The following is a 12,130-nucleotide window of genomic DNA, read 5'->3' on the forward strand; positions in this document are numbered from 1 at the left end:
TTTTCTATGTCTATGAGTCTTTTTCTCTTTTGTAAATAAGTTCATTTACATCATTTTTGGGGATTCCCACATACAAGTGATATCTTATGATATTTGTCCTTGTCTGACTTACTTCATTCAATATGACGATCTCTAGGTCCATCCATGTTGCTGCAAATGGCATTATATCCTTCTTTTTTATGGCTATAATATTCCATAATAATATGACCACCATATTATGGTCATAGTATTCCATTATGGGCTTCCCAAGTGCCTCAGTGGTAAATAATCTGCCTGCCAATGCAGGAGACTCAGGGGATGAGGGTTCGATTCCTGCCTTGGGAAGATCCCCTGAAGTAGGAAATGGCAAACCACTCCAGTATTCTTGCCTGGAGAATTCCATGGACAGAGTAGCCTGGTGAGCTGCAGTCTATGGGGTCACAAAGAGTTGGACACGACTGAGCAACTGAGTGAAAACAATATTCCACGTCTTCTTTGTCCACTCATCTGTCAATGGATATTTAGGTTGTTGCCATGTCTTGGCTATTGTAAGTAGGGCTGCAGTGAACTTTAGGGTGCATGTATCTTTTCAAATTAGAGTTTTCATCTTTTCTGGATATATAATCTTTCCTTCTTTTTCTTGTTATTTATTTGTTTATTGCCCATTTCTTTTTTGAACTGATTTTTTGCCACTTTCTGAGGAAGAATCTTGTCTTTAAACATTGTTTACCTTCAAGAAAAATTTTCCCATGTTCTTTATTTTTCTTATCAAACTCTTACACAGCCTTCAGGATCCACTCAAAAATCACCTCCCTATGATCATGGAAAAAGCAAGAGAGTTCCAGAAGAATATCTATTTCTGCTTTATTGACTATGCCAAAGCCTTTGACTGTGTGGATCACAAGAAACTGTGGAAAATTCTGAAAGAAATGGGAATACCAGACCACCTGACCTGCCTCTTGAGAAATCTGTATGCAGGTCAGGAAGCAACAGTTAGAACTGGACATGGAACAACAGACTGGTTCCAAATAGGAAAAGGAGTACATCAAGGCTGTATATTGTCACCCTGCTTATTTAACTTATATGCAGAGTACATCATGAGAAACACTGGGCTGGAAGAAGCACAAGCTGGAATAAAGATTGCTGGGAGAAATATCAATAACCTCAGATATGCAGATGATACCACCCTTATGGCAGAAAGTGAAGAGGAATTAAACAGCCTCTTGATGAAAGTGAAAGAGGAGAGTGAAAAAGCTGGCTTAAAACTCAACATCCAGAAAACTAAGATCATGGCATCTGGTCCCATCACTTCATGGGAAATAGATGGGGAAACAGTGTCAGACTTTATTTTGGGGGGCTCCAAAATCACTGCAGGTGGTGATTGCAGCCATGAAATTAAAAAGATGCTTACTCCTTGGAAGGAAAGTTATGACCAACCTAGATAGCATATTCAAAAGCAGAGACATTACTTTGCCAACAAAGGTCCGTCTAGTCAAGGCTATGGTTTTTCCTGTGGTCATGTATGGATGTGAGAGTTGGACTGTGAAGAAGGCTGAGCGCCGAAGAATTGATGCTTTTGAACTGTGGTGTTGGAGAAGACTCTTGAGAGTCCCTTGGACTGCAAGGAGATCCATCCAGTCCATTCTGAAGGAGATCAGCCCTGGGATTTCTTTGGAGGGAATGATGCTGAAGCTGAAACTCCAGTACTTTGGCCACCTCATGCGAAGAGTTGACTCATTAGAAAAGACTCTGGTGCTGGGAGGGATTGGGGGCAGGAGGAGAAGGGGACGACAGAGGATGAGGTGGCTGGATGGCATCACTGACTTGATGGACGTGAGTTTGAGTGAACTCCGGGAGTTGGTGATGGACAGGGAGCCCTGGCGTGCTGCAATTCATGGGGTCGAGAAGAGTCGGACACGACTGAGCAACTGAACTGAACTGATGACCTCTTCTATGGCCACCAAGAAAAATGAGAGTTTCCCTCCTTTGCACTCTCATGGCAGCATGTACATTCCTCCAATAAAGCACCAATTTACATCAAGTTTTTGCATACTTATTCAGATCCCTCTGTTTAAATGCTTGTTCGTCTTTGAACCGTCAGTGCCTGGATCCAGGGATGGCACACAGTTTGCATTTGATGAATGAGGGAATGAATGAGTGTGTAACCTGAATCCTTCTGCTGTGACATCAGCCCTCATTTTGGTTGCTCAGAAGAAATAGAAACCAATTTGTCACTCTGCTCTGCTCGGATTAGTCACAGTTTAATCAACTACAGAGTGGCGTGATGTATTTACTGAGTTAAGTAAATGTTTAAAAAAAAAAAAAAACAATTCCAATTTTAATGCTGAATTGTCAATGCTTTTATACACTTACCCACCCACTCGCCTTGCTACTCATGTGTCTTGTACTTACTCTGGAGGCCACACAGTGTAGTAGACTCGAAGGTGGAGAGCTGCATTCTTGTGCCCAGTTTTCTCCAGGAATGTGTGGAACTCATCTTCACCCTGAAGGGGCTGGACTAAATCAGGACTTGAAACTTCTAAGACTCACAAGAACTATACTGTCGACTTGGCCTCAGTGACCACTCAGCCCATTTGTTATGGCCATGTAGAAAGACAGGCCCAGTGATGCCAGATCTTACAATTTTTAAGAGAAGTTGGGAGTCTACAGTTTTTATATAAAATGAGTGCTTTAAAAATATTATGTAGACGTAGGCTATGAAAATTCAGGTACTCTCAAACATTGTTGTTGGGAGTGAAAAAAAGATTTGACCCCTATGGTGAGGAATTTGACAATATCTTTGAAAACTACAGCCGCATTTACCCTTTGACCCAGCAAATCCTAATTCTAAGGATTTCCTCCGAAGATTCACCTCCACACTGCAGAATAAGATAGACACATGGTTACTTATTATGACATTATTTTAATAGCCCCAAATTGAAAACGACTTCAAATCTCTTTTTGAGATTTGGGGAACTGTTGAACTTTGGCTTATTCACACACACTGTGGAGTACTTTACAACTGGAAAAAAAGAATGGAATCTCTCTGTATTTACACGGCTAGACCTCCAGGATCATTTACATGATAAAAGCAAAGTGTAGCACCCTGTATAGAAAAGTGCTCTTCAAACTCAAATCCCCAGCTGAGGACAGAGAGTTTTTGCAAAGCCCACTGTACTGATTCTCTTCTAGCTCTCCCTGCACCTGGGGATATGGGCTGTGTGTGTGTGTGTGTGTTTCTGCACTTGCGTGTGCCCCCATGGTAAGTGGCAGGGACCTATTTACTACAGATCTCCTACAGGGACAAGCACTGTCCAGAGGGCGATTGGCCAGACCAGTGTTCCATTAGAGCAGCCTAGAGGAGTCATACAAATGTAATGTTGCAGAAAGACTTTTGGACTGGATTTCAACAGTATTAAGTTCTAATGTCAATTCTGCCCCCAACTGCCATGAAGACCTTTCTCCTTCCTTCCACCAAATACAACTGCTATTTGTATGTTCTTTTTTTTTTTTTGTATGTTCATTTTTATAATGCCCTTTCTACCACATGCCTTGAGAACCGCATGAATAGTATGAAAAGGCAAAAAGATAGGACACTGCAAGATGAACTTCTCAGGTTGGTAGGTGCCCAAAATGCTACTGGAGATCAGTGGAGAAATAACTCCAGAAAGAATGAAGAAACAGAGCCAAAGCAAAAATAACACCCAGTTGTGGAGGTGATTGGTAATAAAAGCAAAGTCCGATGCTATAAAGAGCAATATTGCATAGGAACCTGGAATGTTAGGTCCATGAATCAAGGCAAACTGGAAGTGGTCAAACAGGAGATGGCAAGAGTGAACATCAACATTTTAGGAATCAGCGAACTAAAATGGACTGGAATGGGTGGATTTAACTCAGATGATCATTATATCTACTACTGTGGGAAAGAATCCCTTAGAAGAAATGCAGTAGCCATCATAGTCAACAAAAGAGTCCGAAATGCGTACTTGGATGCAATCTCAAAAATGACAAATAATCTCTGTTCATTTCCAAGGCAAACCATTCAATATCACAGTAACCTAAGTCTATGCCCTGAACGGTAATGCTGAAGAAGCTGAAATTGAATGGTTCTATGAAGACCTACAAGACCTTCTGGAACTGACACCCAAAAAAGATGTCCTTTTCATTATAGGGGACTGGAATGCAAAAGTAGGAAGTCAAGAGCTACCTGGAGTAACAGGCAAATTTGGCCTTGGAGGACAAAATGAAGTAGGTCAAAGGCTAACAGAGTTTTGTTAAGAGAATGCGCTGGTCATAGCAAACACCCTCTTCCAACAACACAAGAGAAGACTCTACACATGGACATCACCAGATGGTCAACACTGAAATCAGATTGATTATATTCTTTGCAGCCAAAGATGGAGAAGCTCTATACTGTCAGCAAAAACAAGACTGGGAGCTAACTGTGGCTCAGATCATGAACTCCTTATGGCCAAATTCAAACTTAAATAGAAAAAATTAGGGAAAACCACTAGACCATTCAGATGTGACCTAAATCAAATCCCTTACAAGTATACAGTGGAAGTGACAAATAGATTCAAAGGATTAGATCTGATAGAGCGCCTGAAGAAATATGGACAGAAGTTCGTCACATAGTATAGGAGGCAGTGATCAAGACCACCCCCAAGAAAAAGAAATGCAAAAAGGCAAAATGGCTGTCTGAGGAGGCCTTACAAATACCTGAGAAAAGAAGAGAAGTGAAAAGCAAAGGAGAAAAGGATAGATATACCCATTTGAATGCAGAGTTCCAAAGAACAGAAAGGAGAGATAAGAGAGCATTCCTCAGTGATCAGTGCAAAGAAATAGAGGAAAACAATAGAATGGGAAAGACAAGAGATCTTGTCAAGAAAATAAGACACACCAAGGGAACTTTTTATGCAAAGATGGGCACAATAAAGGACAGAAATGGTATGGACCTAGCCAAAGCAAAAGATATTAAGGAGAGGTGGCAAGAATACACAGAAGAACTATACAAAAAAGATCTTCATGACCTAGATAATCACCATGGTATGATCATTCACCTAGAACCAGACATCCTGGAATGTGAAGTCAAGTGGGCCTTAGGAAGCATCACTATGAACAAAGCTAGTGGAGGTGATGGAATTCCAGTTGAGCTATTTCAAATCCTAAAAGGTGATGCTGTGAAAGTGCTGCACTCAATATGCCAGCAAATTTGGAAAACTCATTAGTAGCCACAGGACTGGAAAAGGTCAGTTTTCATTCCAATCCCAAAGAAAGGCAATGCCAAAGAATGCTCAAACTACCACACAACTGCACTCATCTTACACGCTAGTAAAGTAATGCTCAAAATTCTCCAAGCCAACCTTCAACAGTACATGAACTGTGAACTTCCAGATGTTCAAGCTGGATTTGGAAAAGGCAGAGGAACCAGAGATCAAATTGCCAACATCCATTAGATTATCGAAAAAGCAAGAGAGTTCCAGAAAAACAACTATTTCTGCTTTATTGACTATGCCAAAGCCTCTGACTGTGTGGATCACCACAAACTGTGGAAAATTCTTCAAGAGATGGCAATACCAGACCACCTAACCTGCCTCTTGAGAAATCTGTATGCAGGTCAGGAAGCAACAATTAGAACTGGACAGGGAACAACAGATTGGTTCCAAATAAGGAAAGGAGTACATCAAGGCTGTATATTGTCACCCTGCTTATTTAACTTATATGCAAAGTACATCATGAGAAACCCTGGGCTGGAAGAAGCACAAGCTGGAATAAAGATTGCTGGGAGAAATATCAATAACCTCAGATATGCAGATGACACCACCCTTATGGCAGAAAGTGAAGAACTAAGGAGCCTCTTGATGAAAGTGAAAGAGGAGAGTGAAAAAGTTGGCTTAAAGCTCAACATTCAGAAAACTAAGATCATGGCATCTGGTCCCATCATTTCATGGGAAATAGATGGGGAAACAGTGGAAACAGTGACAGACTTTATTTTGGGGGGCTCCAAAATCACTGCAAATGGTGACTGCAGCCATGAAATTAAAAGATGTTTGTTCCTTGGGAGAAAAGTTATGTCCAACCTAGACAGCATATTAAAAAGCAGAGACATTACTTTGTCAACAAAGGTCCATCTAGTCAAGGCTATGGTTTCTCCAGTAGTCATGTTTGGATGTGAGAGTTGGACCATAAAGAAAACTGAGCGCTGAAGAATTGATGCTTTTGAACTGTGGTGTTGGAGAAGACTCTTGAGAGTCCCTTGAACTGCAAGGAGATCCAACCAGTCCATCCTAAAGGAAATCAGTCCTAAATATTCATTTGAAGGACTGATGTTGAAGCTGAAACTCCAATACTTTGGCCACCTAATGTGAATAACTGACTCACTGGAAAAGACTGGGATTCTGGGAAAGATTGAAGGCAGGAGGATAAGGGGATGACAGAGGATGAGATGGTCAGATGGCATCACCGACTCAGTGGACATGAGTTTGAGTAGGCTCCGGGAGTTGGTGATGGACAGGGAGGCCTGGTGTGCCGCAGTCCGTGGGGTCACAAAGAGTCGGATATGACTGAGTCACTGAACTAAACTGAACTTCTACCACTAGAACATGAGTCCTGGGAGACCATAAATGATCTGTTTGCCTGCTTGTCAGAGTGCCTGGCATGTAGTAGGTTCTCAGTAGTATCTACTGAATGAATGACTAAATAACGAAATGGATGATGGACGTAAAGAACTTAGCATAGTGCCCAGGCGCGGTTGTCTTCAATCACAGGTGGTGGCAGCTTACTTAATGTTAGAATGGTGATGCCTGTAAGTTGTATGACTTTAGGCAGGTTGATTAAATCCCAAGTTGGTTTTCTCATCTGTGTTATGGATACAGTGTTGTTTTGAGTATTAATAAGATAACATAGGCAAATCACTCAGGATATGGTTTGGCACATAAAAGATAATTAGCAATGGTTATTACTAGAGAGAAACAGTGCAAAATAAATTGAAGAATCAGGCAAATCCCTAGATTAATGTTGAGATGCTTTAAAAGGCATTGTGCAGCCTCTCTTTGCAGCTTCCGCTGTCCTCTTACATAGGCAGCCATTCATTCATTAAAATGTGCTGGTTGAACAGATACTATGCTGGGCACCGTGCCAGCTGCTAAGAGTAGTAGCAAAAAAATGAGTAATTAACGAGTCTGAGTTTCTTTTGGGGTGATGGAAATATTCTAAAACTGATTATGGTGGTGGTTACACACAGCTCTATGAATATACTAAAATTCATTGAATTGGATACTTGAAATGGGTAAATGAATTGAATGGCATGTGAATAATATCTCCATAAAGCTGTTGTTGAAAAGACATGAACAGTAGATCTGTGTCTACCCTTTCCTATTTGGGCAGGTTATGGCACCTCTCTACTTCAAAATGGTAAAGAACCTGCCTGCAATGCAGGAAACTTGAAAGATATGGGTTTAGTCCCTGGGTCAGAAAGATCCCCTGGAGGAGCAAATGGCAATCCACTTCAGTATTCTTGCCTGGGAAATCCCACGGGTAGAGGAGCGTGGGGCTATACTCCATGGGGTCACGAAGAGTCAGACATGACTGAGCACACAGGGTGGAGGTCTGGAAAATAGGAATAATAAGCAAACCTAACTTGGAGAGTTTTGGTGAGAATTAAAAGAAAGAATGTAAAGTGCAGACTTAGAGTTGGGTATGTAACAAGAGAGCTCCATCAATGTTAGCTAACAGGATACCCATCATCTTTATTAATATGTAAATGCTAAAATAGAAATTACCCGAGTAGAGTGGGGAAAATTACCCTAGCAGTATGGGCTCTTAGCTCTACTGCATGGCTTGGCCGGGTCGGGGGTGGTGGGAGAGGTTGGGGATGGGGGAGGGGATGGGGAGGAGTCAGTGAGGAGGTAAGGGAGGAGCAGATAACGTCTAGTCTGGGGAAGAATGGGCAACCCTGGAAGAGGGAACAGTGTGAGCAAGGGCATGGGGGTAATAGACCACAAAGTGATGGTAAGGAACTGCTGCTGCTGCTGCTAAGTCACTTCAGTCGTGTCCGACTCTGTGCGACCCCAGAGATGGCAGCCCACCAGGCTCCCCCATCCCTGGGATTCTCCAGGCAAGAACACTGGAGTGGGTTGCCATTTCCTTCTCCAATGCATGAAAGTGAAAAGTGAAAGTGAAGTCGCTCAGTCGTGTCCGACTCCCAGCGACCCCATGGACTGCAGCCTAGCAGGCTCCTCAGTCCATGGGATTTTCCAGGCAAGAGTACTGGAGTGGGGTGCCATTGTAAGGAACTACTAGCAGTTTTACCCAGAGTTCAAGGCCAGCAGCTTGAACTCCATTGTGAAGACAATGGGGAGATCACCAGCGGGAAGTAACATGGCAAGCCTGTGTACCAGTATAGTCACTACAGTGGGAGTATGGACTTTTAAGAGATGCTGGACTGAAGAGATGCTCCACTGATGCTGGTGGAGGAGTTAGGCGACTACTGCAACAATTCAAGTGAGAGATGATAAACACTTTAACTTGGACTCTAAGACCACGGTATCAAGGCCAAGGCCCTTTTGATCATAAGGGACAGAGACTCACTCATAAATCCAAGGAAAGGCTACATATACATCAGGCAACCCCACAGAAGCCCTAGAGCAGGGATCTGGATCTGGACAGGCATCCCAGAAATCTGGACTTGAACTAGGAAACCAGGAGCCAAGGTGGTTATCTTTCATGATTAACTCTTTCAGCATCTCTGCTCCTCTGTCTTCACTTTTAAAACTAATACACTTCTTGTGTTATTGATGGTTTCTGCTTTCCCATAACTTCTCCTTGTGTGTGCCCCAAGAGTAGTCTCCACCCCAATGCCACCTGAACTTCCATCTTCAGGGACCACAACCAGCTGCCTTCTTCTCTCTGTGCCACTTGTTTCCAATTCCCAAGACAAAATCTTGAATGGCTATGCTCATCCTTTTGATTCAAGTCAGGCAAATCATGGTCCAAGGGCCTGCCAATAAGTGAGGCTGGTGCGCAAGGTAGAGAATTTGGCTATTTGAGATAGCAGAGCTCTGATCACAGATTCTTGCAGTCACCTGAAATATGTCTTATATAGTAGGCCTAGAGGGGAAGGGATACATTTAAAATTTATTAGGCAATAAAACCAGTGTTATTAGGTAATTGTACGAATGTGGGAGGTGAGCTGGAGTGGAGGCAGGGATGAATGACATCAGGATTTGGCCTCGGTAACTGGGCGATCTCTCAGCTCCACCTTCCTCTCTGGTGGTGGTGTCCTCAGGGTCTCAGGAAGCTTCTCCACTTGACTCAAAATCTCAGCAGAGAACGCATGATTATTCCAGGCTGGGAAATGTGAGGCACGTTTACCACGAGGATACTGGGAAGGGTATAGGGTAACAAGCGGAACAGTGCAGTGCTCTGTTACTAGAAACAGCGGTGCGCTGTCCGGCCCTTAGCCTGAAGGGGGCGTGGCGGGGAGGGCCGTTCTCAGAACCCAGAGAGGAGGCCTGCCGGACAAGAGCTGTGGCCTTTAGCGGTTTACACAGCCAGCCTCTGCTGCTGCTGCTGCTAAGTCGCTTCAGTCGTGTCCGACTCTGACATAACCCATAAGGAAGCTGGGGAAAGAAACATCCTTACCTGACTCTTCTCCCTCCCTTAGGTATCCTGCCCTGGCTCCCCAAGGGTTGCCGTAACAGGAAGATAGAGGGCAAGGAAGCCCACTGAGGTATATTATATAGCCTCCTTGCGGGGGGGGTGGGGGCCGGGGAGCGGGAGGAGGAACAAGGGTAAGACATCCGGTCCACTCTTCATCATGGGTCAGGAAGGAACCACTACTCTTGATAAAAGTCACAAAATCTAAACGGGATTGTTTTGCTTTGCCTTGGGTAGGTCAGGAATCCATCCCTGGACCAATCACTGCAGTAGGAGCAGAGACCATACTCTGATTGGCTAAGCCAGAAGCTAAGGGTGGAGTCAGCTCTGATCCAACCTCCCAGCTGAGATGCAGAAAGGCAAATCCCCCAAGAATAATCAGGGTGTTGTTAACTGACCTGATAAAAAGAACAGCTGTTCACTACTGCCCGTAACAGAACTCATCGAGGACTTCTGATCAAGGGTGGGAGGTGGGGGTGGGATGTGGAGAGCGGTAGTGTTCCTGTTGGACAGATTAGGGGAAGAGACCAGTGTGCCCTGCTGAATGAGTGAGCCTGGCAGTAAAGGATGGAGCTGCCCCTCTCCATGCCCCAGTTCCCTAGCAGGGGCAAAAGCTAACATTCTGTGGCTCCAGTGCTCACCAGCAAGTTGTTAAGTAACAAGTTCAGCCTCTCATCAAGACTGCAGATGTCACGGGTGAAGACCATCAAGTCTTCAAATATTTTTTTGACATGCACACACTGCTACATTTATTTACTTTTGGCTGTGCTGGGTCTTCTTTGCTGCATGCGGGCTTTCTCTAGTTGCAGAGAGTGGGAGCTGCTCTCTAGTTGCGGTGCACGGGCTTCTCATTGCAGTGGCTTCTCTTGTTGCAGAGCACAGGCTCTAGGTGCGTGGGCTTCAGTAGTTGCAGCATGTGGGCTTAGTTGTTCTATGGCATGAGGAATCTTCCTGCACCAGGGATCGAACCCATGTCTCCTGCATTGACAGGTGGATTCCTATCCACTGTGCCACCAGGGAAGTCCAAGACCACCAAGTCTTGTTTTCTGAAATCATTCCTTACAGTTAAAGACCTCTCTGGACCCACTGAAGTTTGCTGGAAGGTGCCACCTAGTGGAACATCCTATGATGTGCCACTTAGACCAAAGGAAACCTTAGAAGAGTTTTAGAGCCAAAAGTCACAAGCACTGGTTTGCTCAAACTTGGTCACAGATTGGAATCACCTAGGAATAACTGATGGAGAAGGCACTGGCAACCCACTCCAGTACTCTCGCCTGGAAAATCCCATGGGCGGAGGAGCCTGGTAGGCTGCAGTCCATGGGGTTGCTAAGAGTCGGACACAACTGAGCGACTTCACTTTCACTTTTCACTTTCATGCATTGGAGAAGGAAATGGCAACCCACTCCAGTATTCTTGCCTGGAGAATCCCAGGGACGGGGGAGCCTGGTGGGCTGCCGTCTATGGGGTCGCACAGAGTTGGACACGACTGAAGCAACTTAGCAGCAGCAGCAGCAGGAATAACTGAGTCTTACCCTCAGAGGTTCTGACTTAATTGGTCTGGGGTGCACGGTGGGCATCCAGAGTTTACAAACATCCCCAGATGATTTTATATACAGCCAAAGTTAAGACCACTGGGTTATAGAATACCCAATCTTTTATTTTACAGAAACACCCACAGACAGTGACACTTCTCCAAGAGCCTCAGACTTCTAGGAAGCCCCTTCCCACTGCACCCCACCACATCTCTGTTTGTAATTTGTGCAACTTTCTTCTTTTATGCATAAATGAAAAGCAACTATAGAGGAAGCCCTGATATTTATTTTAGTGGCAGTGCTAGGAGGAGGATGGCTTCTTCTGCATCTGATATTTGCATCTGACCCTTCTGACTAATACTGTAAGATGTACCCACTCAATGACATAGGATATTTGCTCTTGAGATGTATGGCCTTCTCTTCTCTTTCAGATAATCGTATTCTGTTATACTTGAGGCACCTTCTACATCCACTGTCTTGATCCAATAGCATTCCTTTATAGTTGGCAGAATAGGTTTAATTGGCATCTCAGTGTGGAAATGACAAAGTAGGCTCCAAGCAAGAGACAGACAATTTTCTGTCTAGAGGTCATTTCAAATAGGCTTCCTACAAACTCTTTCTTTTTATTCAAACCAGGAGCTGAAATGCCACTAAATGCACACACTGGACTGAAGCACCATGTCTGGCTCCCCTTCTCCCATCCTACCCTGCAAGACTGAATCCCAGAATTTTAGAATTGAAAAACACCTTAACAAGCATCTGGTTCAAGTGCTTTATTTAATGCAGTCATATTCTGTATTTATTGAGACTGCTCTAATTCCTGCTACCACGCACACTCCTAGATCCATTCATGATAAATATGATGCTCAGAGAATTTGAGTGACAGGTGTGAAGCTGCAATGAGGGTAAGGGCAAAATCTGGACTGATCCAGGCTTATCAGAGCCATGTGGGGAAATTTCAA

Source organism: Bos taurus, chromosome 7 (genome assembly GCF_002263795.3).
Source record: "Bos taurus isolate L1 Dominette 01449 registration number 42190680 breed Hereford chromosome 7, ARS-UCD2.0, whole genome shotgun sequence".
NCBI lineage: Eukaryota > Metazoa > Chordata > Mammalia > Artiodactyla > Bovidae > Bos > Bos taurus.